This window comes from Gadus macrocephalus, chromosome 6 (genome assembly GCF_031168955.1).
Source record: "Gadus macrocephalus chromosome 6, ASM3116895v1".
Taxonomy (NCBI): domain Eukaryota; kingdom Metazoa; phylum Chordata; class Actinopteri; order Gadiformes; family Gadidae; genus Gadus; species Gadus macrocephalus.
In genome coordinates this window covers 1,494,766-1,502,440 of record NC_082387.1, presented here as the reverse complement: position 1 = coordinate 1,502,440, position 7,675 = coordinate 1,494,766, and positions in this window count along the sequence as shown.

Genomic DNA, 7,675 nt, shown 5'->3' with positions numbered 1-7,675 from the left:
GGTGGCGTAACAGGGCAAACAATGTGTCCTTTGACATCTACGTTTCGAGGCGATTGCAACGATACCACACATGACCATATCTGAATATGTTTCGGGGTAGTAATTAGCTGTCGATTTTGGAGGCCTTTATCAATAATGACCAGCTATAGATTTGCTTCCCAAAGGAGATTTTTGACAAATGACATGTGGTTTAGCATCTACGTTGAGCTGAGTCCAATGAGACCAAGCTCGACCTTGTGCCACACCGAGATCATGTCCTAGACCATAGGTGTACCATGTAAAATACATGTACCATTTTGCTAGAGTGTCATGCTTGGTGCCATTGGACTCAACTCAACACGTAGATGCTAAATAACATGTCATTTGTCACAAATTTCTATCGGGAAGCAAATCAATAGCTGATCATTATTGATTAAGGCCTCCGAGTTCGACAGCTAATTACTACCACTAAACATGTTCGAATGTGCTCATGTGTGGCACCGTTGCAATCGCCTGGAAGCGTAGATGTTGAAGGACACATTTTGCCCTCTTACGCCACCGGGAAGATATTTACATACTTCTGATTGACTAATGAATTGATTCAGCTATTTTAAGAGACCGCTGTTGCGTCAGGCAGCAGCAGTCCAGGTGCAGGGGGGGAGGGGCCCTCCCCTTGATGGGCCATCAATTAAGGCTGAGCTGAAGGCAGAGATGCACCACAGTATTCTGCTGAACTCTGACTCACAGGCCCAGTCCAGTGTTGAAAATACATCAATTGTATTGATATCATTATCACATATCATTATCAACCTGGGGGTTTCAGCCCTACAAGAATTGACTCAGCAAGTGCTCCATCTCGTTGCACCTCACCCAGCGGCTCGCTTGCAAGATTTTGGCCTGAAGTTCTTCCCAGACCTACACCCTAGCCATCCAACATGCATATCTGAGAATCAGGCCTCTCTTTAATAATGACAAAAAGTTATGAGAGAAATACACATTAACTTTTTGTTATCTCATAAGCGGCGTGGTGCCGGCTCCTTTTGACCTTTTGACCCCAGACTTCAAAAACGTGGCCACAGGCTACACACCTTAAGCCACAAATGTAAACCTCCATCCCACAAAAAATGGGGACTAGAAACTAACCTCTGTCTTATGTACATTTACTGTACTGATGGAGGTCACGCCCGGTCGGACCCCGAGGGCAGGAAGGGGGGGCCTGCCCTCTGGGTCTGACCGGGCCAAGTTTCGGGCAGGAAGGGACCCCCCTTCCTGCCCTCGGGGTCCAACCGGGCCAAGTTCGGTGTGGGGGTCCCAGTTAGGCCCTAGAATAAGGTATTCAAATTTCAGGGCGGTAGGACCTTCCCATATCAAAAACTGTTATTCCACCACATTCTGAACCATTAGGTCTTGCATGCAACACTTCTGAGGGGCTTTGTCCGAATGACAGTCCATTTGGGAAAACTTTTTTTCTCTAAGGGCTAGAACTCCAAATCTCGGATATGTCGTTCTCGGGGCCCCAGGAAATGTGTGTGAACATTTTAGAATCCCTAGCTATCTCGAAAAGGCCGTACAGTAAATGTACATAAAACAGAGGTTAGTTTCTAGTCCCCATTCTTTGTGGGATGGAGGTGTACATTTGTGGCTTAAGGTGTGTAGACACAGCTGGCCTGCGGTCATGTTTTTGAAGTCTGGGGACAAAAGGTCAAAAGGAGCCGGCACCACGCCGCTTATGAGATGATGTGTGTTAAGTTAATGTGTGTTTCTCTCGTAACTTTTTGTCATTATTAAAGAGAGGCCTGATTCTCAGATATGCATGTTGGATGGCTAGGGTGTAGGTCTGGGAAGAACTTCAGGCCAAAATCTTGCAAGCGAGCCGCTGGGTGAGGTGCGACGAGATAGAGCACTTGCTGAGTCATTTCCTGTAGGGCTGAAGCCACAGGTTGAAGCGTATGCGTCCTTTGAGACCCCCTTTGATATATAAGAGACCCCAAGGTACAGCTTACTTAAAGGTTCTCGACTCAGTCACCTGTTGCATCACTTCCTTTAGGGCTTCGGGCTCCTAATTGATCATTGTAGTATAATTAAATCCCCTCTTTCATATATATGATACCTCCACCACTGGGAAGTGGCAACCATTCTCCAAATCCATATGGGGAGGGGGGGGGGGGGGGTGCTTGTGGACAGTAGGGTTGTACACTAGACATAAATAGGAAGCAAACTCAGGAGAAGGAATGTCCTCTCACAAATATTTATTGAATAAATTGTTTCAAATAACCCTGCCTCGTTAAATCAATGAGCTTGGTGTTTTGCTTTCAAAAATAGGTTAAACTGCAGAAAATAAAAACATCCAAGCTGCCTTTTAAGGATACCTTGGAATATCTGTCTATTTTTTAACCATCGGACCCTAGTTTACGACAAAAACAACACAATTGACGGCAGCTCCTTTGCCGCATGGTTTTTAGAGCCATGTAAGGATTAGAGGGGGCGGTCGATAGCAACCACCATAGCAACCATGACGGTCAAGTGACTGTATGCAGCCCCGTTGAAAAAAATACCACCCTACACACTCAGGAGATTAATGATATTTAAATTATTATGACCAGGGACGGCTGGTATACATGGGCTAACAGGGCTAAGCCCTGCCTACCTTTTACAGTAAAAATGAAAAAATATTATTATAAACCTTAGAACATATTGTTCTAAATTTTGGTAGAACCTAAAGCAGCAACTGCACCAAAAAGTGACAGAAAAACCCAGGATGTATGATATATCTTGGTTTTTTTCCTGTGAATGGGCTAAATGTATTCAGCCCAAGCGTAGTAGCGTAAGCTTCCATTCAATTTTGATTCACAGGTATCGTGACACCCCCCCTTCATATGTTTCCCATTTGGGCTAAAGTCATTCAGCCCAAGCACAGTAGCGTAAGCGGCCATTTCATTGTGATTGACCGGTGTCGTGGCACGCCCCCATTTGGGCTAATTTCATTTTGCCCAAGCACAGTAGCATAAGCTTCCATTGACGTTTGATTGACAGGTGCCCTGACACGCCCCCTTCATATGCTTCCCATTTGGGCTAAATTAGTGTAGCCCAAAGGCTGACCTTGGACCAGCTAGCACAGTAGCTACAGTACAGTGACCTTCGACCAATCACAGCACAGTAGCGCAAGTGCAGTATGGTGGGCGTTAGCATGAAAATGAACGAAGTGGATTATTTAATTTCTAATCGGTTTTCTTTAATGTCTTTGGAGGAAAAATTGGAAGTGAAGAGATTGGGGACACATCATCCAAACGATGTACATCACACTAATTAATTAAATGCTGACTCATTTAGGCTATATAACATTTTATTATTACCTACGCAGTGCATTACGGAACGCACTGCTTTTACTGAGTGCGGTCAGAATATGGCCGGTAATAGTGCATTTGTAAGCGGGTCAAGAACGTTTCGTATCGAAACATTAAAAAAGCATATGTCTAAATAACCCAACATGACGTGACAAGTGTGTAGAGAAAGTGGCCCGTCTCCCAGCTGCATTTCAGCGACAGGCAGTAACAATAAGGTTCTGTAAGGAATCGGAAATGATCAATTTAATGTTGCATACAACATTGCCAAAGAAGAGTTGCCATTCACCAAATTTAAATCCGAAATTATTCTCATGAAGGAAAATGGATTAAACGTCAACCCGACGTATAGCAATGAGATGGCATGTGCACAATTCATTGCGATAATACGACACCTTAGAGCAAAAGACAGCTGCTGACGTCGGAAACGCCACATAGATGTCCTTCATGATTGACGGCGACACAGACGTCTCTACCAAAGAGTGTGTGATCGTACACAGCCGCATTTTGCGCAAAGGGAGACCGGTCAACATGTTAACTGTTTAATACTTTAAGCACAAAAAAAGTTTTATTTTGCTTAATGGTTTATTTCAAAATGTTCAATTTCAGTTCAGTGAAGCACTTTAAACACCTTATTTTTCTTTTTATTTATAATTGTGCTTCAAATACCTAAAGACACGCATTTCTCTACACCTTATTCTTGTTTAAAAATCCTTCACATTATATGAAAGTTATGAACAGAGATATAAAGGTGACCACATGGCGTCTGGAGCCCTGTGAAGTCGGCCTATTGATAAATGTAATGCATTCGTTAGCCCACTCACCCAAAATCACCACCAGCCGTCACTGATTATGACCATGAAGTCTTTATTTGCATGGGTTTACATTTCGTTCTGTGTAGCATGGAAAAATCTGAGAAACACTCCCATTCAGAATGCATTGGTTTACATTTCGTTCTTTGGAGCACTGTTATTTTTATTTATTTTGACACCATTGAACCCATTGGCTTTTTGTCAAGGGAACCCAGGGCGACGCTCACTTCCGGCCGGGTTGGCCAACATACGACATCCCTCCACCACTCTATACTGTAAAAACACATGTTCAAGTTGAATGATAATGCATGAATTTATTCTTTATTCTGCCATAGTATTTATTAAAGGGGGGGGGGGCATACAAGTCTTTTGGCCATGGTGGATCCAGATCTGGAGCATTTCACCACCTGTTGTTGTAATAAAGATTAATATAGGCTACGTAACAACTTCACCAAATGCTAGGAGAACGTCTAGTTGGTGCTATTCCTCCATTCATGGAGAAGAAAGCGTGTTCAGGGTCACGCTTTGGTAAGGCAAAGCGTGACCCTGAACACGCCTTGCGATGTGGACCAACGTATCTATTTCACGCCTTGGCGTGATACCGGGTTGGTGTGAGCCACGGAATAACAGTGTCATTTACTTGCATTGGAGCAAATTCCGTGGCCACATCACGAACAATTTAAGTGATTCCGTGAGACCACCACGGACTGTGAGTTCAGCGCCCGTGGTCGACTCGCTCGTTTAAACTGGGATCCGTGTGTGAGCCACGGAATAACAGTGTCATTTACTTGTCTTGGAGCAAATTCCGTGGCCACATCACGGACGATATAAGTGATTCCGTGAGACCACCACAGACTGTGGGTTAAGCGCCCGTGGTCGACTCGCTCGTTGAAACGGGGATCCGGGTGTGAGCCACGGAATAACAGTGTAATTTACTTGCATTGGAGCCAATTCCGTGGTCACATCACGGACAATTTCAGTTATTCCGTCAGACCACCACGGATTTTGAGTTAAGCCCCCGCCGTGGTCAACTGTAGCACACACACAGATTGAAACGGGAATCTGTGTGTGTGCCACGGAATATCAGTGTCATTTACTTGCATTGGAGCAACTTCCGTGGACACATCAAGGACAATTCAAGTGTTTCAGTGAGACCACCACAGGTTTTGAGTTAAGCCCCCGTGGTCGACTCGCTCGTTGAAACGGGGAACCTTGTGTGAGCCACGGAACATCAGTGTCATTAACTTGCATTGGCCCAAAATCCGTGGCCACATCACGGAAAAAGGGGTGTTTCCGGGATGTGGCCACGGATTTCGAGTTAAGCGTCCTTAGTCATTTCACGGATTCCTGTGAGACCAGGTTGGTATGTCGGGTGGTAGTTGATTCCACAAGCGCGGAGCAGCTACAGCGAAGGCCCGGTCACCTTTTTGTTTCAGTCTGGAGCGGGGGATGTGTAGAAGACCCTTATTAGAGGATCTAAGGGACCTGGTGGCTGAATGGGGGTGTAAAAGGTCTGATATGTATGATGGGGCCTGACCATTGATGGCTTTGAACACCATAAGAACAGTCTTGAAAATGATTATTGAGATGATATTTTAGAGATGATTCTGAGCTGGTAGAAGCTGTTCTTCACGACGGAGGAGATTAGCTTATTAAAGCATACACTGTAAAAAAAAGTTGTAATATAACAGAATTTTTATTTTACAGATTTTGTCTGTATTTTTAAAATACCATTTAATTTACAAAAAGAGACTGTTATTTTACATGTAAAATGTAAACTAACATGAAATCACTGTAACTGTGAAAACACACAATATTCCTGTTCTTTTACAAAAAAAACTATTCGAAATCCATATATTTATTGTTAAAATACGTTCACAAATATATCGTAATTTCACAAATATTTGTCTGTTATTTAAGGGAATAAACTGTCAAATTCAACTTTAAAACTCTAAAAAAAAGTAAAAAATCATTTAAAGTTACTGAGAAATCAAAAGTAAAATAACTATTTAATTAGTAATAATACTATAATTTCTTTGTGTTAGGGGGCTGCGGGTGCAGGCAGGCAGGTAGGTAGGTAGGACCCAAACGCAGACGGTATTAAGGAAACGGCACTTTATTCAAACCTAAAGGCTAAGGCACAGGAAACTCGGAACTCGGGAGACAACAGGGAACTCGGGAGGGAACAAGGAACACGGAACACGCAGGACTAACCACCAACACTAACCACAGCAAACCACAAGCAACCACAATGACAGCACAAGGAACAAAGGAAAGACGAGGGCTTAAATAACAAACACAACGAGGAACAGCTGAGACACATTAGGGGAGGGAACAGTAATCAACACAGGAGGGAAACACAGGGAAACACACACACCCTGACAGTACCCCCCCCTTAAGGGTCGACTCCCAGGCGACCCACGACAAGCAAAAAACAAAGAAAGTCAAACCCAAAACGGGTGGGTGGAGGGGCGCCAGGAGGGGGGAATCAAAAAAAAAATGGACTGGGGCAGAGCCGAGGGACGTCAGGCGGGCGGCCAGAAAACTGCCCCAGGGCAAGGCAGGGAGCCTCAGGCGGACGGCCTGGGGGGCAAGCAGAGGCAGAGTGAAGGCGGAACCCTTCAGGAGGCCGGCGGCAAGGACGAAGAGGGCTCAGTCCCTCAGGAGACCTGCAGTGGCACAGAACCCCCTCAGAAGGCTGGCAGCGGTGAAGGCGGAACCCTTCAGGAGGCCGGCGAAGGTGAGGTAGAGGGCGGGTCCCCTCAAGAGGGAGGCCAGGTAGAGGGCGGGTCCCCTCAGGAGGAAGGCCAGGTAGAGGGCGGGTCCCCTCAGGAGGCAGGCCAGGTAGAGGGCGGGTCCCCACAGGAGGAAGGCCAGGTAGAGGGCGGGTCCCCACAGGAGGCAGGCCAGGTAGAGGGCGGGTCCCCTCAGGAGGAAGGCCAGGTAGAGGGCGGGTCCCCTCTGGAGGAAGGCCAGGTAGAGGGCGGACCCCCTCTGGAAGGCGGGACCCCTCAGGAAGGCAAGGTAGAGGGCGGGTCCCCTCTGGTGGAAGGCCAGGCAGAGGGCGGGTCCCCTCTGGTGGAAGGCCTTGAAGGGGACCCCCCCTCGGCAAGGTGTGGAGGAGGGCCCCCACAGGCAGGAACGGAGGGCGTGCCTCCCCTGGACGGTCTGGAGGGCGGACCCCCTCCGGCAGGAGCAGAGGCCGGTCTCCCTCAGGAAGGAGCAGGGGGCGGGCCCCCTCAGGCAGAAGCAGAGGCCGGTCCCCCTCTGGAAGGAGCAGGGGGCGGGCCCCCTCAGGCAGGAGCAGAGACCGGTCCCCCTCTGGAAGGAGCAGGGGGCGGGCCCCCTCAGGCAGGAGCGGAGGCCGGTCCCCCTCAGGCAGGAGCGGAGGCCGGTCCCCCTCAGGCAGGAGCGGGGGGCGGACCACCTCAAGCAGGCGAAGAGGCCGGTCCCCCTCTGGAAGGCTAGGAGTGGGCTCAGGAACCGGACAGGGCTCAGGGACCAGAGTCAGTGCGGGAGCTGGAGTGCCAGGAGGAACCGGGT